Source organism: Pleurodeles waltl, unplaced genomic scaffold (genome assembly GCF_031143425.1).
Source record: "Pleurodeles waltl isolate 20211129_DDA unplaced genomic scaffold, aPleWal1.hap1.20221129 scaffold_72, whole genome shotgun sequence".
Classification (NCBI taxonomy): domain Eukaryota; kingdom Metazoa; phylum Chordata; class Amphibia; order Caudata; family Salamandridae; genus Pleurodeles; species Pleurodeles waltl.
The window spans coordinates 196,960-219,932 of record NW_027150393.1 but is presented as its reverse complement, the minus strand read 5'-3'; the positions used below and the strand labels follow the sequence as shown (position 1 = coordinate 219,932).

Here is a 22,973-nt window from a genome sequence, read left to right as displayed (position 1 = left end):
ATAAATCTCGCCTGATCGAGCGCTGATCGAGCAAGTGTGCTTGAATCCAAGAGGCATGCTCCTCTGGCTCAAGAGCTAGCAGGCCCTTCAGTGCTTCTGGTTGGGAAGTCTAAGGTGCAAGGGTCCATGACTTGCAGCGGGTTACAACTACCAGAAAGGGTCTGCTTTTCACATCAGTGCCCTAGTTCAGCTCACTGGCACAGGGCATTTTGACTACCTCTTGCCTTGCTAGAGACAAACAAAAAATCCTTGACAGAAAACATCAATTGCTATGGCACGCTTAGAGAGAGAGAGCCTCCAAATGGCCCTGCTTTTCGGAAAGACGCTTCAGAAGATGTTTCAAATGACTATGCAGCGGCAGTGTAGTTGGTATAGGGGTATGATTCTCGCTTCGGGTGTGAGAGGACCTCGGTTCAAATCCCAGACAAACCCCTACCTTTATAGGTTCAGTCTGTGTTTTAAACAGGAGTATTTCTGCTTTTCACTCTTGTAAGATGTCATGTTGCAATGCAATACATGCTTTATACTGGCGTCGAGACGGTTCAGCATCATGAAGGTATGCGAGATTTCTTTGCAACTGCTTTTCTGTGCTGGAGCAGCAGTGCTCGTAGGAACATTAAATGCACAGTGCTTCTCCATGGTAATTTCGGGTCCAGTTCTGAAATCACCTCTTGGAATGAAAGTGATCCCAGTTCCTTTCTTCCAAGGGAAGAGATCGTGTTCCGGAAGGCTCAGCTTTGAGCGTCATGAACATTGGCCCTCATCCTTGCATCCCAGTCCAATGCATAGCCACATAAAGCAAGCAGGTGTGTCTGTTTCCATAGTGTGGTGGTTCCAGTACAATGCATAGCCACATGAAGCAAGCCGGCAAGTGTGTCTGTTTGTGTAGTGTAGTGGTTATCATGCGCACCTCACATGCGAAAGGTCCCTGGTTCGAGTCGCTGGGCTTTTTCACAGTATTTGCATTTCCTGCCTCACCTGACAGGCAAGCTGAGATAAAAGAGACTGTGTCTATCCCTCACCATCGTGAGGTACTACGCTCCTGGGGCATCTGTCACAGCTCACCAAGAGGAGTTGCGCCAGCTTACGGCAGTCAGTTGCTCACTGTTTGACCTTTGCAATGAAGCCTGAGCCTTCAGCATTCAAGCCAGCCAAGGAAGGAAGGTACGAGAGCGAAAATAGCTTTCCTGCCCTCACCAAGAACACACACCTTGAGCAAATAAAGTGCCAGACTTACAAGGCCCTATCGCCACCGGAGCATCACTTTTAGTGACGCCCCGGTGGCACTATGCACTGCGCGGTATTTACAAGATGGCGTTCAGCCACTTTTTGTGGCTTAACACCACCTTGTAAATACGGCCCCTTAGCACGCAGCGCGTTCCCTGGAAGGGGCGTGCAATGGGTGTTGTTGGGAGTGTGCCACAGCAACACCATAGCATTTTGATGCTGCTCCAGATTTAGGAGTTGGCGTAAATCTGCGTCAGCACCAAAATCCAACGCCATCCCAGGGGTGTCGTTAGAGTGGCGCACTGAGGAGAAATGTTTTAATTTCTCCTTGTTTTTGCTCTTTCTATGTGTGATGCATTCTGCAGCACACATAGAAGTAAGAGCAAATCACCATTGAAGATTTTTTTTTTGGGCAGGAAGGTGTCCCTTCCTGCACAAAAACAATTTCCCCCTCAACGCAGTCATCCTTGTACCATGGTGCAAGAACGGCTGCGTTGGCGCTCAGCAGCTAATTTAGAGCTGGCGCAGGGGGAAGCACAGGGGTGCGCTGTATTCTACTAAATACGGCGCTTCCCTGCATTTTGAAAATGACGGCGCGTGGGGCTTGCAAATTTGGCACAGCGTCGCGCTTAGTCATTTTCTTGTAAATCTGGGCCAAAATGTCTAAAGGATAGAGGCTTTTTATGTCATGTTCGATGAAGACCATGCAAATGACTCTAGTCGTACTGCAGAAGAGAGCACCATGTGCAGTTTCTTGCTTTGGGATGTAGTCTCCCACTCTCTGTCACCAACTCTCCGAGCAGGGTCGGAGCCGTTGCGTTTCTGTGTCCAGGCTCGTTGGTCTAGGGGTATGATTCTCGCTTAGGGTGCGAGAGGTCCCGGGTTCAAATCCCAGACGAGCCCATTTTAGCGGAAAACAATCAAATCCTGCTCAAAATACACAACCCCTCAACATTTCTCATTCCACTCGAAGCATTGTTGCGAAAAACATATTTTTTGCCTCAGGCGAAAAATGGATTACAATGCCTTGGCTTCCTTCCTGCTTGCTCTCAGTGCGCCCTGTGTGATGATTTCACAGGCTCTCCTTCCTGGCATTTAGGCATCAGATATTTGTCTGTCTCTGCCCGCAGCTGTGGGATTTTTCAGGACGTCTGAGTGTATGCATGCTGGCTGACACCGCTGCAATTTTCACACTTACCCCTCGCATTCCGAGCAACTGCTGATAAAGTATAGAGGAAATCGTGCAAACATATGAGGGGAACTGTGCTCCTTCAGTCAAACCAGCAAGCTTGTTTCTGTAGTGTAGTGGTTATCACGTTCGCCTCACACGCGAAAGGTCCCCGGTTCGAGAACGGGCAGAAACACTTGGCAGCGGCAGCTTTTGTGTTTGCTCCCTAAAACCTCAGTCTCTCTCAATGCACACTTAGACAGAAATGACCTTTAAAAACTTGTGACCTGTGTAAAACGTGCTTTACTATTGCAGGACGCTAAAAAGTTATCTGCATCCCTCGGTGGTCGTGCATGTGCATTGTTTCTTGTTCTGTTTTTTTTTTTTTTTCTTGGCCATGTTATATTGTGGGGCCTTTAAAGCTGTGACTTTGATAGGAACATTGCAAGCGGCAAAATCAACAAGTGCAGACTGAAGAGTCCGACCTGCACACTGCTTTGGCTGTCAGGATGGCCGAGTGGTCTAAGGCGCTAGACTCAAGAGAGCTTGATCTTCAGTGAAGCTGAGCCTTCTGGTCTCTTCATGGAGGCGTTGGTTAAAATCCCACTTCTGACAGGTGTATTTTCTTCCCTTAAATCTTGCTCTGCTTGCAGAGCCAGCTCCTCACACCACTATCTTTGGAAGCTGCTGTGGCATGTGAGGAGAAATCCACCAACCCATCGGCTGGGCCCTCAATCAAAATTCTGTGTATTACTGGAAGGGGCGTCTCAGGCACACCTTCTGTTAGAGCTGCACTTTTAGACAGTAACTACCATGCTGGTTTCTACTTAAGCAGTTGATTCTATCGTTTGAAGTGAGGCTCTCCTGCCACCTTTTGGGCAAAGAAGACACTGCCCCTGCAACAACACAGGCAGACAAGCTCAAACTAGGTTTCTTGGTTAGGTGGGCGGAGCATATTGGCAATGGTGCCTCCTCGTGACTTGCAATTTACATGAAGAAGACAGAGAGGCAGCTGGGAGTAGGCAGTACCCATGAACCCCTGAACACTGTCTTGCGACTAGCACACAATTCTGAAATGAGGCGGGGGAAAGGAGGTGATTTCCCCATCAAGGGCCATTCCGGGAAATCAGCCACCCTGCGTCTCCCAGGTAAGTGTTTCAGGCCTATGAGCCACTAATATAAATCTCACCTGATCGAGCGCTGATCGAGCACGTGTGCTTGAATCCAAGAGGCATGCTCCTCTGGCTCAAGAGCTAAAAGGCCCTTCAGTGCTTCTGGTTGGGAAGTCTAAGGTGCAAGGGTCCATGACTTGCAGCGGGTTACAACTACCAGAAAGGGTCTGCTTTTCACATCAGTGCCCTAGTTCAGCTCACTGGCACAGGGCATTTTGACTACCTCTTGCCTTGCTAGAGACAAACAAAAAATCCTTGACAGAAAACATCAATTGCTATGGCACGCTTAGAGAGAGAGAGCCTCCAAATGGCCCTGCTTTTCGGAAAGACGCTTCAGAAGATGTTTCAAATGACTATGCAGCGGCAGTCTAGTTGGTATAGGGGTATGATTCTCGCTTCGGGTGTGAGAGGACCTTGGTTCTAATCCCAGACAAACCCCTACCTTTATAGGTTCAGTCTGTGTTTTAAACAGGAGTATTTCTGCTTTTCACTCTTGTAAGATGTCATGTTGCAATGCAATACATGCTTTATACTGGCATTGAGACGGTTCAGCATCATGAAGGTATGCGAGATTTCTTTGCAACTGCTTTTCTGTGCTGGAGCAGCAGTGCTCGTAGGAACATTAAATGCACAGTGCTTCTCCATGGTAATTTCGGGTCCAGTTCTGACATCACCTCTTGGAATGAAAGTGATCCCAGTTCCTTTCTTCCAAGGGAAGAGATCGTGTTCCGGAAGGCTCAGCTTTGAGCGTCATGAACATTGGCCCTCATCCTTGCATCCCAGTCCAATGCATAGCCACATAAAGCAAGCAGGTGTGTCTGTTTCCATAGTGTGGTGGTTCCAGTACAATGCATAGCCACATGAAGCAAGCCGGCAAGTGTGTCTGTTTGTCTAGTGTAGTGGTTATCATGCGCACCTCACATGCGAAAGGTCCCTGGTTCGAGTCGCTGGGCTTTTTCACAGTATTTGCATTTCCTGCCTCACCTGACAGGCAAGCTGAGATAAAAGAGACTGTGTCTATCCCTCACCATCGTGAGGTACTACGCTCCTGGGGCATCTGTCACAGCTCACCAAGAGGAGTTGCGCCAGCTTACGGCAGTCAGTTGCTCACTGTTTGACCTTTGCAATGAAGCCTGAGCCTACAGCATTCAAGCCAGCCAAGGAAGGAAGGTACGAGAGCGAAAATAGATTTCCTGCCCTCACCAAGAACACACACCTTGAGCAAATAAAGTGCCAGACTTACAAGGCCCTATCGCCACCGGAGCATCACTTTTAGTGACGCCCCGGTGGCACTATGCACTGCGCGGTATTTACAAGATGGCGTTCAGCCACTTTTTGTGGCTTAACACCACCTTGTAAATACGGCCCCTTAGCACGCAGCGCGTTCCCTGGAAGGGGCGTGCAATGGGTGTTGTTGGGAGTGTGCCACAGCAACACCATAGCATTTTGATGCTGCTCCAGATTTAGGAGTTGGCGTAAATCTGCGTCAGCACCAAAATCCAACGCCATCCCAGGGGTGTCGTTAGAGTGGCGCACTGAGGAGAAATGTTTTCATTTCTCCTTGTTTTTGCTCTTTCTATGTGTGATGCATTCTGCAGCACACATAGAAGTAAGAGCAAATCAGCATTGAAGATTTTTTTTTTGGGCAGGAAGGTGTCCCTTCCTGCACAAAAACATTTTCCCCCTCAACGCAGTCATCCTTGTACCATGGTGCAAGAACGGCTGCGTTGGCGCTCAGCAGCTAATTTAGAGCTGGCGCAGGGGGAAGCACAGGGGTGCGCTGTATTCTACTAAATACGGCGCTTCCCTGCATTTTGAAAATGACGGCGCGTGGGGCTTGCAAATTTGGCACAGCGTCGCGCTTAGTCATTTTCTTGTAAATCTGGGCCAAAATGTCTAAAGGATAGAGGCTTTTTATGTCATGTTCGATGAAGACCATGCAAATGACTCTAGTCGTACTGCAGAAGAGAGCACCATGTGCAGTTTCTTGCTTTGGGATGTAGTCTCCCACTCTCTGTCACCAACCCTCCGAGCAGGGTCGGAGCCGTTGCATTTCTGTGCCCAGGCTCGTTGGTCTAGGGGTATGATTCTCGCTTAGGGTGCGAGAGGTCCCAGGTTCAAATCCTGGACGAGCCCATTTTAGCGGAAAACAATCAAATCCTGCTCAAAATACACAACCCCTCAACATTTCTCATTCCACTCGAAGCACTGTTGCGCAAAACATATTTTTTGCCTCAGGCGAAAAATTGATTACAATGCCTTGGCTTCCTTCCTGCTTGCTCTCAGTGCGCCCTGTGTGATGATTTCACAGGCTATCCTTCCTGGCATTTAGGCATCAGATATTTGTCTGTCTCTGCCCGCAGCTGTGGGATTTTTCAGGACGTCTGAGTGTATGCATGCTGGCTGACACCGCTGCAATTTTCACACTTACCCCTCGCATTCCGAGCAACTGCTGATAAAGTATAGAGGAAATCGTGCAAACATATGAGGGGAACTGTGCTCCTTCAGTCAAACCAGCAAGCTTGTTTCTGTAGTGTAGTGGTTATCACGTTCGCCTCACACGCGAAAGGTCCCCGGTTCGAGACCGGGCAGAAACACTTGGCAGCAGTAGCTTTTGTGTTTGCTCCCTAAAACCTCAGTCTCTCTCAATGCACACTTAGACAGAAATGACCTTTAAAAACTTGTGACCTGTGTAAAACGTGCTTTACTATTGCAGGACGCTAAAAAGTTATCTGCATCCCTCGGTGGTCGTGCATGTGCATTGTTTCTTGTTCTGTTTTTTTTTTTTTTCTTGGCCATGTTATATTGTGGGGCCTTTAAAGCTGTGACTTTGATAGGAACATTGCAAGCGGCAAAATCAACAAGTGCAGACTGAAGAGTCCGACCTGCATACTGTTTTGGCTGTCAGGATGGCCGAGTGGTCTAAGGCGCCAGACTCAAGAGAGCTTGATCTTCAGTGAAGCTGAGCCTTCTGGTCTCTTCATGGAGGCGTGGGTTCAAATCCCACTTCTGACAGGTGTATTTTCTTCCCTTAAATCTTGCTCTGCTTGCAGAGCCAGCTCCTCACACCACTATCTTTGGAAGCTGCTGTGGCATGTGAGGAGAAATCCACCAACCCATCGGCTGGGCCCTTAATCAAAATTCTGTGTATTACTGGAAGGGGCGTCTCAGGCACACCTTCTGTTAGAGCTGCACTTTATGACAGTAACTACAATGCTGGTTTCTACTTAAGCAGTTGATTCTATCGTTTGAAGTGAGGCTCTCCTGCCACCTTTTGGGCAAAGAAGACACTGCCCCTGCAACAACACAGGCAGACAAGCTCAAACTAGGTTTCTTGGTTAGGTGGGCGGAGCATATTGGCAATGGTGCCTCCTCGTGACTTGCAATTTACATGAAGAAGACAGAGAGGCAGCTGGGAGTAGGCAGTACCCATGAACCCCTGAACACTGTCTTGCGACTAGCACACAATTCTGAAATGAGGCGGGGGAAAGGAGGTGATTTCCCCATCAAGGGCCATTCCGGGAAATCAGCCACCCTGCGTCTCCCAGGTGAGTGTTTCAGGCCTATGAGCCACTAATATAAATCTCGCCTGATCGAGCGCTGATCGAGCAAGTGTGCTTGAATCCAAGAGGCATGCTCCTCTGGCTCAAGAGCTAGCAGGCCCTTCAGTGCTTCTGGTTGGGAAGTCTAAGGTGCAAGGGTCCATGACTTGCAGCGGGTTACAACTACCAGAAAGGGTCTGCTTTTCACATCAGTGCCCTAGTTCAGCTCACTGGCACAGGGCATTTTGACTACCTCTTGCCTTGCTAGAGACAAACAAAAAATCCTTGACAGAAAACATCAATTGCTATGGCACGCTTAGAGAGAGAGAGCCTCCAAATGGCCCTGCTTTTCGGAAAGACGCTTCAGAAGATGTTTCAAATGACTATGCAGCGGCAGTCTAGTTGGTATAGGGGTATGATTCTCGCTTCAGGTGTGAGAGGACCTCGGTTCAAATCCCAGAAAAACCCCTACCTTTATAGGTTCAGTCTGTGTTTTAAACAGGAGTATTTATGCTTTTCACTCTTGTAAGATGTCATGTTGCAATGCAATACATGCTTTATACTGGCGTCAAGACGGTTCAGCATCATGAAGGTATGCGAAATTTCTTTGCAACTGCTTTTCTGTGCTGGAGCAGCAGTGCTCGTAGGAACATTAAATGCACAGTGCTTCTCCATGGTAATTTCGGGTCCAGTTCTGAAATCACCTCTTGGAATGAAAGTGATCCCAGTTCCTTTCTTCCAAGGGAAGAGATCGTGTTCCGGAAGGCTCAGCTTTGAGCGTCATGAACATTGGCCCTCATCCTTGCATCCCAGTCCAATGCATAGCCACATAAAGCAAGCAGGTGTGTCTGTTTCCATAGTGTGGTGGTTCCAGTACAATGCATAGCCACATGAAGCAAGCCGGCAAGTGTGTCTGTTTGTGTAGTGTAGTGGTTATCATGCGCACCTCACATGCGAAAGGTCCCTGGTTGGAGTCGCTGGGCTTTTTCACAGTATTTGCATTTCCTGCCTCACCTGACAGGCAAGCTGAGATAAAAGAGACTGTGTCTATCCCTCACCATTGTGAGGTACTACGCTCCTGGGGCATCTGTCACAGCTCACCAAGAGGAGTTGCGCCAGCTTACAGCAGTCAGTTGCTCACTGTTTGACCTTTGCAATGAAGCCTGAGCCTACAGCATTCAAGCCAGCCAAGGAAGGAAGGTACGAGAGCGAAAATAGCTTTCCTGCCCTCACCAAGAACACACACCTTGAGCAAATAAAGTGCCAGACTTACAAGGTCCTATCGCCACCGGAGCATCACTTTTAGTGACGCCCCGGTGGCACTATGCACTGCGCGGTATTTACAAGATGGCGTTCAGCCACTTTTTGTGGCTTAACACCACCTTGTAAATACGGCCCCTTAGCATGCAGCGCGTTCCCTGGAAGGGGCGTGCAATGGGTGTTGTTGGGAGTGTGCCACAGCAACACCATAGCATTTTGATGCTGCTCCAGATTTAGGAGTTGGCGTAAATCTGCGTCAGCACCAAAATCCAACGCCATCCCAGGGGTGTCGTTAGAGTGGCGCACTGAGGAGAAATGTTTTCATTTCTCCTTGTTTTTGCTCTTTCTATGTGTGATGCATTCTGCAGCACACATAGAAGTAAGAGCAAATCACCATTGAAGATTTTTTTTTTGGGCAGGAAGGTGTCCCTTCCTGCACAAAAACAATTTCCCCCTCAACGCAGTCATCCTTGTACCATGGTGCAAGAACGGCTGCGTTGGCGCTCAGCAGCTAATTTAGAGCTGGCGCAGGGTGAAGCACAGGGGTGCGCTGTATTCTACTAAATACGGCGCTTCCCTGCATTTTGAAAATGACGGCGCGTGGGGCTTGCAAATTTGGCACAGCGTCGCGCTTAGTCATTTTCTTGTAAATCTGGGCCAAAATGTCTAAAGGATAGAGGCTTTTTATGTCATGTTCGATGAAGACCATGCAAATGACTCTAGTCGTACTGCAGAAGAGAGCACCATGTGCAGTTTCTTGCTTTGGGATGTAGTCTCCCACTCTCTGTCACCAACCCTCCGAGCAGGGTCGGAGCCGTTGCATTTCTGTGCCCAGGCTCGTTGGTCTAGGGGTATGATTCTCGCTTAGGGTGCGAGAGGTCCCAGGTTCAAATCCCGGACGAGCCCATTTTAGCGGAAAACAATCAAATCCTGCTCAAAATACACAACCCCTCAACATTTCTCATTCCACTCGAAGCATTGTTGCGCAAAACATATTTTTTGCCTCAGGCGAAAAATGGATTACAATGCCTTGGCTTCCTTCCTGCTTGCTCTCAGTGCGCCCTGTGTGATGATTTCACAGGCTCTCCTTCCTGGCATTTAGGCATCAGATATTTGTCTGTCTCTGCCCGCAGCTGTGGGATTTTTCAGGACGTCTGAGTGTATGCATGCTGGCTGACACCGCTGCAATTTTCACACTTACCCCTCGCATTCCGAGCAACTGCTGATAAAGTATAGAGGAAATCGTGCAAACATATGAGGGGAACTGTGCTCCTTCAGTCAAACCAGCAAGCTTGTTTCTGTAGTGTAGTGGTTATCACGTTCGCCTCACACGCGAAAGGTCCCCGGTTCGAGAACGGGCAGAAACACTTGGCAGCGGCAGCTTTTGTGTTTGCTCCCTAAAACCTCAGTCTCTCTCAATGCACACTTAGACAGAAATGACCTTTAAAAACTTGTGACCTGTGTAAAACGTGCTTTACTATTGCAGGACGCTAAAAAGTTATCTGCATCCCTCGGTGGTCGTGCATGTGCATTGTTTCTTGTTCTGTTTTTTTTTTTTTTTCTTGGCCATGTTATATTGTGGGGCCTTTAAAGCTGTGACTTTGATAGGAACATTGCAAGCGGCAAAATCAACAAGTGCAGACTGAAGAGTCCGACCTGCACACTGCTTTGGCTGTCAGGATGGCCGAGTGGTCTAAGGTGCTAGACTCAAGAGAGCTTGATCTTCAGTGAAGCTGAGCCTTCTGGTCTCATCATGGAGGCGTTGGTTCAAATCCCACTTCTGACAGGTGTATTTTCTTCCCTTAAATCTTGCTCTGCTTGCAGAGCCAGCTCCTCACACCACTATCTTTGGAAGCTGCTGTGGCATGTGAGGAGAAATCCACCAACCCATCGGCTGGGCCCTCAATCAAAATTCTGTGTATTACTGGAAGGGGCGTCTCAGGCACACCTTCTGTTAGAGCTGCACTTTTAGACAGTAACTACCATGCTGGTTTCTACTTAAGCAGTTGATTCTATCGTTTGAAGTGAGGCTCTCCTGCCACCTTTTGGGCAAAGAAGACACTGCCCCTGCAACAACACAGGCAGACAAGCTCAAACTAGGTTTCTTGGTTAGGTGGGCGGAGCATATTGGCAATGGTGCCTCCTCGTGACTTGCAATTTACATGAAGAAGACAGAGAGGCAGCTGGGAGTAGGCAGTACCCATGAACCCCTGAACACTGTCTTGCGACTAGCACACAATTCTGAAATGAGGCGGGGGAAAGGAGGTGATTTCCCCATCAAGGGCCATTCCGGGAAATCAGCCACCCTGCGTCTCCCAGGTAAGTGTTTCAGGCCTATGAGCCACTAATATAAATCTCGCCTGATCGAGCGCTGATCGAGCAAGTGTGCTTGAATCCAAGAGGCATGCTCCTCTGGCTCAAGAGCTAGCAGGCCCTTCAGTGCTTCTGGTTGGGAAGTCTAAGGTGCAAGGGTCCATGACTTGCAGCGGGTTACAACTACCAGAAAGGGTCTGCTTTTCACATCAGTGCCCTAGTTCAGCTCACTGGCACAGGGCATTTTGACTACCTCTTGCCTTGCTAGAGACAAACAAAAAATCCTTGACAGAAAACATCAATTGCTATGGCACGCTTAGAGAGAGAGAGCCTCCAAATGGCCCTGCTTTTCGGAAAGACGCTTCAGAAGATGTTTCAAATGACTATGCAGCGGCAGTCTAGTTGGTATAGGGGTATGATTCTCGCTTCGGGTGTGAGAGGACCTTGGTTCAAATCCCAGACAAACCCCTACCTTTATAGGTTCAGTCTGTGTTTTAAACAGGAGTATTTCTGCTTTTCACTCTTGTAAGATGTCATGTTGCAATGCAATACATGCTTTATACTGGCATTGAGACGGTTCAGCATCATGAAGGTATGCGAGATTTCTTTGCAACTGCTTTTCTGTGCTGGAGCAGCAGTGCTCGTAGGAACATTAAATGCACAGTGCTTCTCCATGGTAATTTCGGGTCCAGTTCTGACATCACCTCTTGGAATGAAAGTGATCCCAGTTCCTTTCTTCCAAGGGAAGAGATCGTGTTCCGGAAGGCTCAGCTTTGAGCGTCATGAACATTGGCCCTCATCCTTGCATCCCAGTCCAATGCATAGCCACATAAAGCAAGCAGGTGTGTCTGTTTCCATAGTGTGGTGGTTCCAGTACAATGCATAGCCACATGAAGCAAGCCGGCAAGTGTGTCTGTTTGTGTAGTGTAGTGGTTATCATGCGCACCTCACATGCGAAAGGTCCCTGGTTCGAGTCGCTGGGCTTTTTCACAGTATTTGCATTTCCTGCCTCACCTGACAGGCAAGCTGAGATAAAAGAGACTGTGTCTATCCCTCACCATCGTGAGGTACTACGCTCCTGGGGCATCTGTCACAGCTCACCAAGAGGAGTTGCACCAGCTTACGGCAGTCAGTTGCTCACTGTTTGACCTTTGCAATGAAGCCTGAGCCTACAGCATTCAAGCCAGCCAAGGAAGGAAGGTACGAGAGCGAAAATAGCTTTCCTGCCCTCACCAAGAACACACACCTTGAGCAAATAAAGTGCCAGACTTACAAGGCCCTATCGCCACCGGAGCATCACTTTTAGTGACGCCCCGGTGGCACTATGCACTGCGCGGTATTTACAAGATGGCGTTCAGCCACTTTTTGTGGCTTAACACCACCTTGGAAATACGGCCCCTTAGCACGCAGCGCGTTCCCTGGAAGGGGCGTGCAATGGGTGTTGTTGGGAGTGTGCCACAGCAACACCATAGCATTTTGATGCTGCTCCAGATTTAGGAGTTGGCGTAAATCTGCGTCAGCACCAAAATCCAACGCCATCCCAGGGGTGTCGTTAGAGTGGCGCACTGAGGAGAAATGTTTTCATTTCTCCTTGTTTTTGCTCTTTCTATGTGTGATGCATTCTGCAGCACACATAGAAGTAAGAGCAAATCACCATTGAAGATTTTTTTTTTGGGCAGGAAGGTGTCCCTTCCTGCACAAAAACAATTTCCCCCTCAACGCAGTCATCCTTGTACCATGGTGCAAGAACGGCTGCGTTGGCGCTCAGCAGCTAATTTAGAGCTGGCGCAGGGGGAAGCACAGGGGTGCGCTGTATTCTACTAAATACGGCGCTTCCCTGCATTTTGAAAATGACGGCGCGTGGGGCTTGCAAATTTGGCACAGCGTCGCGCTTAGTCATTTTCTTGTAAATCTGGGCCAAAATGTCTAAAGGATAGAGGCTTTTTATGTCATGTTCGATGAAGACCATGCAAATGACTCTAGTCGTACTGCAGAAGAGAGCACCATGTGCAGTTTCTTGCTTTGGGATGTAGTCTCCCACTCTCTGTCACCAACCCTCCGAGCAGGGTCGGAGCCGTTGCATTTCTGTGCCCAGGCTCGTTGGTCTAGGGGTATGATTCTCGCTTAGGGTGCGAGAGGTCCCAGGTTCAAATCCTGGACGAGCCCATTTTAGCGGAAAACAATCAAATACTGCTCAAAATACACAACCCCTCAACATTTCTCATTCCACTCGAAGCACTGTTGCGCAAAACATATTTTTTGCCTCAGGCGAAAAATTGATTACAATGCCTTGGCTTCCTTCCTGCTTGCTCTCAGTGCGCCCTGTGTGATGATTTCACAGGCTCTCCTTCCTGGCATTTAGGCATCAGATATTTGTCTGTCTCTGCCCGCAGCTGTGGGATTTTTCAGGACGTCTGAGTGTATGCATGCTGGCTGACACCGCTGCAATTTTCACACTTACCCCTCGCATTCCGAGCAACCGCTGATAAAGTATAGAGGAAATCGTGCAAACATATGAGGGGAACTGTGCTCCTTCAGTCAAACCAGCAAGCTTGTTTCTGTAGTGTAGTGGTTATCACGTTCGCCTCACACGCGAAAGGTCCCCGGTTTGAGACCGGGCAGAAACACTTGGCAGCAGCAGCTTTTGTGTTTGCTCCCTAAAACCTCAGTCTCTCTCAATGCACACTTAGACAGAAATGACCTTTAAAAACTTGTGACCTGTGTAAAACGTGCTTTACTATTGCAGGACGCTAAAAAGTTATCTGCATCCCTCGGTGGTCGTGCATGTGCATTGTTTCTTGTTCTGTTTTTTTTTTTTTTTCTTGGCCATGTTATATTGTGGGGCCATTAAAGCTGTGACTTTGATAGGAACATTGCAAGCGGCAAAATCAACAAGTGCAGACTGAAGAGTCCGACCTGCACACTGTTTTGGCTGTCAGGATGGCCGAGTGGTCTAAGGCGCCAGACTCAAGAGAGCTTGATCTTCAGTGAAGCTGAGCCTTCTGGTCTCTTCATGGAGGCGTGGGTTCAAATCCCACTTCTGACAGGTGTATTTTCTTCCCTTAAATCTTGCTCTGCTTGCAGAGCCAGCTCCTCACACCACTATCTTTGGAAGCTGCTGTGGCATGTGAGGAGAAATCCACCAACCCATCGGCTGGGCCCTTAATCAAAATTCTGTGTATTACTGGAAGGGGCGTCTTAGGCACACCTTCTGTTAGAGCTGCACTTTATGACAGTAACTACCATGCTGGTTTCTACTTAAGCAGTTGATTCTATCGTTTGAAGTGAGGCTCTCCTGCCACCTTTTGGGCAAAGAAGACACTGCCCCTGCAACAACACAGGCAGACAAGCTCAAACTAGGTTTCTTGGTTAGGTGGGCGGAGCATATTGGCAATGGTGCCTCCTCGTGACTTGCAATTTACATGAAGAAGACAGAGAGGCAGCTGGGAGTAGGCAGTACCCATGAACCCCTGAACACTGTCTTGCGACTAGCACACAATTCTGAAATGAGGCGGGGGAAAGGAGGTGATTTCCCCATCAAGGGCCATTCCGGGAAATCAGCCACCCTGCGTCTCCCAGGTGAGTGTTTCAGGCCTATGAGCCACTAATATAAATCTCGCCTGATCGAGCGCTGATCGAGCAAGTGTGCTTGAATCCAAGAGGCATGCTCCTCTGGCTCAAGAGCTAGCAGGCCCTTCAGTGCTTCTGGTTGGGAAGTCTAAGGTGCAAGGGTCCATGACTTGCAGCGGGTTACAACTACCAGAAAGGGTCTGCTTTTCACATCAGTGCCCTAGTTCAGCTCACTGGCACAGGGCATTTTGACTACCTCTTGCCTTGCTAGAGACAAACAAAAAATCCTTGACAGAAAACATCAATTGCTATGGCACGCTTAGAGAGAGAGAGCCTCCAAATGGCCCTGCTTTTCGGAAAGACGCTTCAGAAGATGTTTCAAATGACTATGCAGCGGCAGTCTAGTTGGTATAGGGGTATGATTCTCGCTTTGGGTGTGAGAGGACCTCGGTTCAAATCCCAGACAAACCCCTACCTTTATAGGTTCAGTCTGTGTTTTAAACAGGAGTATTTCTGCTTTTCACTCTTGTAAGATGTCATGTTGCAATGCAATACATGCTTTATACTGGCGTCGAGACGGTTCAGCATCAATAAGGTATGCGAGATTTCTTTGCAACTGCTTTTCTGTGCTGGAGCAGCAGTGCTCGTAGGAACATTAAATGCACAGTGCTTCTCCATGGTAATTTCGGGTCCAGTTCTGAAATCACCTCTTGGAATGAAAGTGATCCCAGTTCCTTTCTTCCAAGGGAAGAGATCGTGTTCCGGAAGGCTCAGCTTTGAGCGTCATGAACATTGGCCCTCATCCTTGCATCCCAGTCCAATGCATAGCCACATAAAGCAAGCAGGTGTGTCTGTTTCCATAGTGTGGTGGTTCCAGTACAATGCATAGCCACATGAAGCAAGCCGGCAAGTGTGTCTGTTTGTCTAGTGTAGTGGTTATCATGCGCACCTCACATGCGAAAGGTCCCTGGTTCGAGTCGCTGGGCTTTTTCACAGTATTTGCATTTCCTGCCTCACCTGACAGGCAAGCTGAGATAAAAGAGACTGTGTCTATCCCTCACCATCGTGAGGTACTACGCTCCTGGGGCATCTGTCACAGCTCACCAAGAGGAGTTGCGCCAGCTTACGGCAGTCAGTTGCTCACTGTTTGACCTTTGCAATGAAGCCTGAGCCTACAGCATTCAAGCCAGCCAAGGAAGGAAGGTACGAGAGCGAAAATAGCTTACCTGCCCTCACCAAGAACACACACCTTGAGCAAATAAAGTGCCAGACTTACAAGGCCCTATCGCCACCGGAGCATCACTTTTAGTGACGCCCCGGTGGCACTATGCACTGCGTGGTATTTACAAGATGGCGTTCAGCCACTTTTTGTGGCTTAACACCACCTTGTAAATACGGCCCCTTAGCACGCAGCGCGTTCCCTGGAAGGGGCGTGCAATGGGTGTTGTTGGGAGTGTGCCACAGCAACACATAGCATTTTGATGCTGCTCCAGATTTAGGAGTTGGCGTAAATCTGCGTCAGCACCAAAATCCAACGCCATCCAAGGGGTGTCGTTAGAGTGGCGCACTGAGGAGAAATGTTTTCATTTCTCCTTGTTTTTGCTCTTTCTATGTGTGATGCATTCTGCAGCACACATAGAAGTAAGAGCAAATCACCATTGAAGATTTTTTTTTTGGGCAGGAAGGTGTCCCTTCCTGCACAAAAACAATTTCCCCCTCAACGCAGTCATCCTTGTACCATGGTGCAAGAACGGCTGCGTTGGCGCTCAGCAGCTAATTTAGAGCTGTCGCAGGGGGAAGCACAGGGGTGCGCTGTATTCTACTAAATACGGCGCTTCCCTGCATTTTGAAAATGACGGCGCGTGGGGCTTGCAAATTTGGCACAGCGTCGCACTTAGTCATTTTCTTGTAAATCTGGGCCAAAATGTCTAAAGGATAGAGGCTTTTTATGTCATGTTCGATGAAGACCATGCAAATGACTCTAGTCGTACTGCAGAAGAGAGCACCATGTGCAGTTTCTTGCTTTGGGATGTAGTCTCCCACTCTCTGTCACCAACCCTCCGAGCAGGGTCGGAGCCGTTGCATTTCTGTGCCCAGGCTCGTTGGTCTAGGGGTATGATTCTCGCTTAGGGTGCAAGAGGTCCCAGGTTCAAATCCCGGACGAGCCCATTTTAGCGGAAAACAATCAAATCCTGCTCAAAATACACAACCCCTCAACATTTCTCATTCCACTCGAAGCATTGTTGCGCAAAACATATTTTTTGCCTCAGGCGAAAAATGGATTACAATGCCTTGGCTTCCTTCCTGCTTGCTCTCAGTGCGCCCTGTGTGATGATTTCACAGGCTCTCCTTCCTGGCATTTAGGCATCAGATATTTGTCTGTCTCTGCCCGCAGCTGTGGGATTTTTCAGGACGTCTGAGTGTATGCATGCTGGCTGACACCGCTGCAATTTTCACACTTACCCCTCGCATTCCGAGCAACTGCTGATAAAGTATAGAGGAAATCGTGCAAACATATGAGGGGAACTGTGCTCCTTCAGTCAAACCAGCAAGCTTGTTTCTGTAGTGTAGTGGTTATGACGTTCGCCTCACATGCGAAAGGTCCCCGGTTCGAGACCGGGCAGAAACACTTGGCAGCAGCAGCTTTTGTGTTTGCTCCCTAAAACCTCAGTCTCTCTCAATGCACACTTAGACAGAAATGACCTTTAAAAACTTGTGACCTGTGTAAAACGTGCTTTACTATTGCAGGACGCTAAAAAGTTATCTGCATCCCTCGGTGGTCGTGCATGTGCATTGTTTCTTGTTCAGTTTTTTTTTTTTTTTCTTGGCCATGTTATATTGTGGGGCCTTTAAAGCTGTGACTTTGATAGGAACATTGCAAGCGGCAAAATCAACAAGTGCAGACTGAAGAGTCCGACCTGCACACTGTTTTGGCTGTCAGGATGGCCGAGTGGTCTAAGGTGCCAGACTCAAGAGAGCTTGATCTTCAGTGAAGCTGAGCCTTCTGGTCTCTTCATGGAGGTGTGGGTTCAAAGCCCACTTCTGACAGGTGTATTTTCTTCCCTTAAATCTTGCTCTGCTTGCAGAGCCAGCTCCTCACACCACTATCTTTGGAAGCTGCTGTGGCATGTGAGGAGAAATCCACCAACCCATCGGCTGGGCCCTCAATCAAAATTCTGTGTATTACTGGAAGGGGCGTCTCAGGCACACCTTCTGTTAGAGCTGCACTTTATGACAGTAACTACCACGCTGGTTTCTACTTAAGCAGTTGATTCTATTGTTTGAAGTGAGGCTCTCCTGCCACCTTTTGGGCAAAGAAGACACTGCCCCTGCAACAACACAGGCAGACAAGCTCAAACTAGGTTTCTTGGTTAGGTGGGCGGAGCATATTGGCAATGGTGCCTCCTCGTGACTTGCAATTTACATGAAGAAGACAGAGAGGCAGCTGGGAGTAGGCAGTACCCATGAACCCCTGAACACTGTCTTGCGACTAGCACACAATTCTGAAATGAGGCGGGGGAAAGGAGGTGATTTCCCCATCAAGGGCCATTCCGGGAAATCAGCCACCCTGCGTCTCCCAGGTGAGTGTTTCAGGCCTATGAGCCACTAATATAAATCTCGCCTGATCGAGCGCTGATCGAGCAAGTGTGCTTGAATCCAAGAGGCATGCTCCTCTGGCTCAAGAGCTAGCAGGCCCTTCAGTGCTTCTGGTTGGGAAGTCTAAGGTGCAAGGGTCCATGACTTGCAGCGGGTTACAACTACCAGAAAGGGTCTGCTTTTCACATCAGTTCCCTAGTTCAGCTCACTGGCACAGGGCATTTTGACTACCTCTTGCCTTGCTAGAGACAAACAAAAAATCCTTGACAGAAAACATCAATTGCTATGGCACGCTTAGAGAGAGAGAGCCTCCAAATGGCCCTGCTTTTCGGAAAGACGCTTCAGAAGATGTTTCAAATGACTATGCAGCGGCAGTCTAGTTGGTATAGGGGTATGATTCTCGCTTCGGGTGTGAGAGGACCTCGGTTCAAATCCCAGACAAACCCCTACCTTTATAGGTTCAGTCTGTGTTTTAAACAGGAGTATTTCTGCTTTTCACTCTTGTAAGATGTCATGTTGCAATGCAATACATGCTTTATACTGGCGTCGAGACGGTTCAGCATCATGAAGGTATGCGAGATTTCTTTGCAACTGCTTTTCTGTGCTGGAGCAGCAGTGCTCGTAGGAACATTAAATGCACAGTGCTTCTCCATGGTAATTTCGGGTCCAGTTCTGAAATCACCTCTTGGAATGAAAGTGATCCCAGTTCCTTTCTTCCAAGGGAAGAGATCGTGTTCCGGAAGGCTCAGCTTTGAGCGTCATGAACATTGGCCCTCATCCTTGCATCCCAGTACAATGCATAGCCACATAAAGCAAGCAGGTGTGTCTGTTTCCATAGTGTGGTGGTTCCAGTACAATGCATAGCCACATGAAGCAAGCCGGCAAGTGTGTCTGTTTGTCTAGTGTAGTGGTTATCATGCGCACCTCACATGCGAAAGGTCCCTGGTTCGAGTCGCTGGGCTTTTTCACAGTATTTGCATTTCCTGCCTCACCTGACAGGCAAGCTGAGATAAAAGAGACTGTGTCTATCCCTCACCATCGTGAGGTACTACGCTCCTGGGGCATCTGTCACAGCTCACCAAGAGGAGTTGCGCCAGCTTACGGCAGTCAGTTGCTCACTGTTTGACCTTTGCAATGAAGCCTGAGCCTACAGCATTCAAGCCAGCCAAGGAAGGAAGGTACGAGAGCGAAAATAGTTTTCCTGCCCTCACCAAGAACACACACCTTGAGCAAATAAAGTGCCAGACTTACAAGGCCCTATCGCCACCGGAGCATCACTTTTAGTGACGCCCCGGTGGCACTATGCACTGCGCGGTATTTACAAGATGGCGTTCAGCCACTTTTTGTGGCTTAACACCACCTTGTAAATACGGCCCCTTAGCATGCAGCGCGTTCCCTGGAAGGGGCGTGCAATGGGTGTTGTTGGGAGTGTGCCACAGCAACACCATAGCATTTTGATGCTGCTCCAGATTTAGGAGTTGGCGTAAATCTGCGTCAGCACCAAAATCCAACGCCATCCCAGGGGTGTCGTTAGAGTGGCGCACTGAGGAGAAATGTTTTCATTTCTCCTTGTTTTTGCTCTTTCTATGTGTGATGCATTCTGCAGCACACATAGAAGTAAGAGCAAATCACCATTGAAGATTTTTTTTTTGGGCAGGAAGGTGTCCCTTCCTGCACAAAAACAATTTCCCCCTCAACGCAGTCATCCTTGTACCATGGTGCAAGAACGGCTGCGTTGGCGCTCAGCAGCTAATTTAGAGCTGGCGCAGGGGGAAGCACAGGGGTGCGCTGTATTCTACTAAATACGGCGCTTCCCTGCATTTTGAAAATGACGGTGCGTGGGGCTTGCAAATTTGGCACAGCGTCGCGCTTAGTCATTTTCTTGTAAATCTGGGCCAAAATGTCTAAAGGATAGAGGCTTTTTATGTCATGTTCGATGAAGACCATGCAAATGACTCTAGTCGTACTGCAGAAGAGAGCACCATGTGCAGTTTCTTGCTTTGGGATGTAGTCTCCCACTCTCTGTCACCAACCCTCCGAGCAGGGACGGAGCCGTTGCATTTCTGTGCCCAGGCTCGTTGGTCTAGGGGTATGATTCTTGCTTAGGGTGCGAGAGGTCCCAGGTTCAAATCCCGGACGAGCCCATTTTAGCGGAAAACAATCAAATCCTGCTCAAAATACACAACCCCTCAACATTTCTCATTCCACTCGAAGCATTGTTGCGCAAAACATAATTTTTGCCTCAGGCGAAAAATGGATTACAATGCCTTGGCTTCCTTCCTGCTTGCTCTCAGTGCGCCCTGTGTGATGATTTCACAGGCTCTCCTTCCTGGCATTTAGGCATCAGATATTTGTCTGTCTCTGCCCGCAGCTGTGGGATTTTTCAGGACGTCTGAGTGTATGCATGCTGGCTGACACCGCTGCAATTTTCACACTTACCCCTCGCATTCCGAGCAACTGCTGATAAAGTATAGAGGAAATCGTGCAAACATATGAGGGGAACTGTGCTCCTTCAGTCAAACCAGCAAGCTTGTTTCTGTAGTGTAGTGGTTATCACGTTCGCCTCACACGCGAAAGGTCCCCGGTTCGAGACCTGGGCAGAAACACTTGGCAGCAGCAGCTTTTGTGTTTGCTCCCTAAAACCTCAGTCTCTCTCAATGCACACTTAAATAGAAATGACCTTTAAAAACTTGTGACCTGTGTAAAACGTGCTTTACTATTGCAGGACGCTAAAAAGTTATCTGCATCCCTCGGTGGTCGTGCATGTGCATTGTTTCTTGTTCTGTTTTTTTTTTTTTTTCTTGGCCATGTTATATTGTGGGGCCATTAAAGCTGTGACTTTGATAGGAACATTGCAAGCGGCAAAATCAACAAGTGCAGACTGAAGAGTCCGACCTGCACACTGTTTTGGCTGTCAGGATGGCCGAGTGGTCTAAGGCGCCAGACTCAAGAGAGCTTGATCTTCAGTGAAGCTGAGCCTTCTGGTCTCTTCATGGAGGCGTGGGTTCAAATCCCACTTCTGACAGGTGTATTTTCTTCCCTTAAATCTTGCTCTGCTTTGGAAGCTGCTGTGGCATGTGAGGAGAAATCCACCAACCCATCGGCTGGGCCCTCAATCAAAATTCTGTGTATTACTGGAAGGGGCGTCTCAGGCACACCTTCTGTTAGAGCTGCACTTTATGACAGTAACTACCATGCTGGTTTCTACTTAAGCAGTTGATTCTATCGTTTGAAGTGAGGCTCTCCTGCCACCTTTTGGGCAAAGAAGACACTGCCCCTGCAACAACACAGGCAGACAAGCTCAAACTAGGTTTCTTGGTTAGGTGGGCGGAGCATATTGGCAATGGTGCCTCCTCGTGACTTGCAATTTACATGAAGAAGACAGAGAGGCAGCTGGGAGTAGGCAGTACCCATGAACCCCTGAACACTGTCTTGCGACTAGCACACAATTCTGAAATGAGGCGGGGGAAAGGAGGTGATTTCCCCATCAAGGGCCCTTCCGGGAAATCAGCCACCCTGCGTCTCCCAGGTGAGTGTTTCAGGCCTATGAGCCACTAATATAAATCTCGCCTGATCGAGCCTGATCAAGCGCTGATCGAGCAAGTGTGCTTGAATCCAAGAGGCATGCTCCTCTGGCTCAAGAGCTAGCAGGCCCTTCAGTGCTTCTGGTTGGGAAGTCTAAGGTGCAAGGGTCCATGACTTGCAGCGGGTTACAACTATCAGAAAGGGTCTGCTTTTCACATCAGTGCCCTAGTTCAGCTCACTGGCACAGGGCATTTTGACTACCTCTTGCCTTGCTAGAGACAAACAAAAAATCCTTGACAGAAAACATCAATTGCTATGGCACGCTTAGAGAGAGAGAGCCTCCAAATGGCCCTGCTTTTCGGAAAGACGCTTCAGAAGATGTTTCAAATGACTATGCAGCGGCAGTCTAGTTGGTATAGGGGTATGATTCTCGCTTCGGGTGTGAGAGGACCTCGGTTCAAATCCCAGACAAACCCCTACCTTTATAGGTTCAGTCTGTGTTTTAAACAGGAGTATTTCTGCTTTTCACTCTTGTAAGATGTCATGTTGCAATGCAATACATGCTTTATTCTGGCGTCGAGACGGTTCAGCATCATGAAGGTATGCGAGATTTCTTTGCAACTGCTTTTCTGTGCTGGAGCAGCAGTGCTCGTAGGAACATTAAATGCACAGTGCTTCTCCATGGTAATTTCGGGTCCAGTTCTGAAATCACCTCTTGGAATGAAAGTGATCCCAGTTCCTTTCTTCCAAGGGAAGAGATCGTGTTCCGGAAGGCTCAGCTTTGAGCGTCATGAACATTGGCCCTCATCCTTGCATCCCAGTCCAATGCATAGCCACATAAAGCAAGCAGGTGTGTCTGTTTCCATAGTGTGGTGGTTCCAGTACAATGCATAGCCACATGAAGCAAGCCGGCAAGTGTGTCTGTTTGTCTAGTGTAGTGGTTTTCATGCGCACCTCACATGCGAAAGGTCCCTGGTTCGAGTCGCTGGGCTTTTTCACAGTATTTGCATTTCCTGCCTCACCTGACAGGCAAGCTGAGATAAAAGAGACTGTGTCTATCCCTCACCATCGTGAGGTACTACGCTCCTGGGGCATCTGTCACAGCTCACCAAGAGGAGTTGCGCCAGCTTACGGCAGTCAGTTGCTCACTGTTTGACCTTTGCAATGAAGCCTGAGCCTACAGCATTCAAGCCAGCCAAGGAAGGAAGGTACGAGAGCGAAAATAGCTTACCTGCCCTCACCAAGAACACACACCTTGAGCAAATAAAGTGCCAGACTTACAATGCCCTATCGCCACCGGAGCATCACTTTTAGTGACGCCCCGGTGGCACTATGCACTGCGTGGTATTTACAAGATGGCGTTCAGCCACTTTTTGTGGCTTAACACCACCTTGTAAATACGGCCCCTTAGCACGCAGCGCGTTCCCTGGAAGGGGCGTGCAATGGGTGTTGTTGGGAGTGTGCCACAGCAACACAGAGCATTTTGATGCTGCTCCAGATTTAGGAGTTGGCGTAAATCTGCGTCAGCACCAAAATCCAACGCCATCCAAGGGGTGTCGTTAGAGTGGCGCACTGAGGAGAAATGTTTTCATTTCTCCT

At 48.6% G+C, this 22,973-nt stretch overlaps 12 non-coding genes across 12 annotated transcripts; all 12 read left to right on the top strand.

The window, feature by feature from the left end:
• Positions 1–2,058: 2,058 nt before the first annotated feature.
• TRNAP-AGG (transfer RNA proline (anticodon AGG)) lies at positions 2,059–2,130 on the top strand. Its single transcript has one exon. It is a non-coding gene; the product is annotated as a tRNA-Pro (tRNA).
• Positions 2,131–2,518: 388 nt separating this feature from the next.
• TRNAV-CAC (transfer RNA valine (anticodon CAC)) lies at positions 2,519–2,591 on the top strand. Its single transcript has one exon. It is a non-coding gene; the product is annotated as a tRNA-Val (tRNA).
• A 3,040-nt stretch (positions 2,592–5,631) lies between these two features.
• Positions 5,632–5,703, top strand: TRNAP-AGG (transfer RNA proline (anticodon AGG)). The gene has a single exon. It is a non-coding gene; the product is annotated as a tRNA-Pro (tRNA).
• A 388-nt stretch (positions 5,704–6,091) lies between these two features.
• Positions 6,092–6,164, top strand: TRNAV-CAC (transfer RNA valine (anticodon CAC)). The gene has a single exon. It is a non-coding gene; the product is annotated as a tRNA-Val (tRNA).
• A 306-nt stretch (positions 6,165–6,470) lies between these two features.
• Positions 6,471–6,582, top strand: TRNAL-CAA (transfer RNA leucine (anticodon CAA)). Its single transcript has 2 exons — positions 6,471–6,508; positions 6,537–6,582. It is a non-coding gene; the product is annotated as a tRNA-Leu (tRNA).
• A 3,081-nt stretch (positions 6,583–9,663) lies between these two features.
• TRNAV-CAC (transfer RNA valine (anticodon CAC)) lies at positions 9,664–9,736 on the top strand. Its single transcript has one exon. It is a non-coding gene; the product is annotated as a tRNA-Val (tRNA).
• A 3,040-nt stretch (positions 9,737–12,776) lies between these two features.
• TRNAP-AGG (transfer RNA proline (anticodon AGG)) lies at positions 12,777–12,848 on the top strand. The gene has a single exon. It is a non-coding gene; the product is annotated as a tRNA-Pro (tRNA).
• A 388-nt stretch (positions 12,849–13,236) lies between these two features.
• Positions 13,237–13,309, top strand: TRNAV-CAC (transfer RNA valine (anticodon CAC)). Its single transcript has one exon. It is a non-coding gene; the product is annotated as a tRNA-Val (tRNA).
• A 307-nt stretch (positions 13,310–13,616) lies between these two features.
• On the top strand, positions 13,617–13,728 carry TRNAL-CAA (transfer RNA leucine (anticodon CAA)). The gene is made up of 2 exons: positions 13,617–13,654; positions 13,683–13,728. It is a non-coding gene; the product is annotated as a tRNA-Leu (tRNA).
• Positions 13,729–16,808: 3,080 nt separating this feature from the next.
• On the top strand, positions 16,809–16,881 carry TRNAV-CAC (transfer RNA valine (anticodon CAC)). Its single transcript has one exon. It is a non-coding gene; the product is annotated as a tRNA-Val (tRNA).
• A 3,500-nt stretch (positions 16,882–20,381) lies between these two features.
• On the top strand, positions 20,382–20,455 carry TRNAV-CAC (transfer RNA valine (anticodon CAC)). The gene has a single exon. It is a non-coding gene; the product is annotated as a tRNA-Val (tRNA).
• A 307-nt stretch (positions 20,456–20,762) lies between these two features.
• Positions 20,763–20,874, top strand: TRNAL-CAA (transfer RNA leucine (anticodon CAA)). Its single transcript has 2 exons — positions 20,763–20,800; positions 20,829–20,874. It is a non-coding gene; the product is annotated as a tRNA-Leu (tRNA).
• Positions 20,875–22,973: the final 2,099 nt, after the last annotated feature.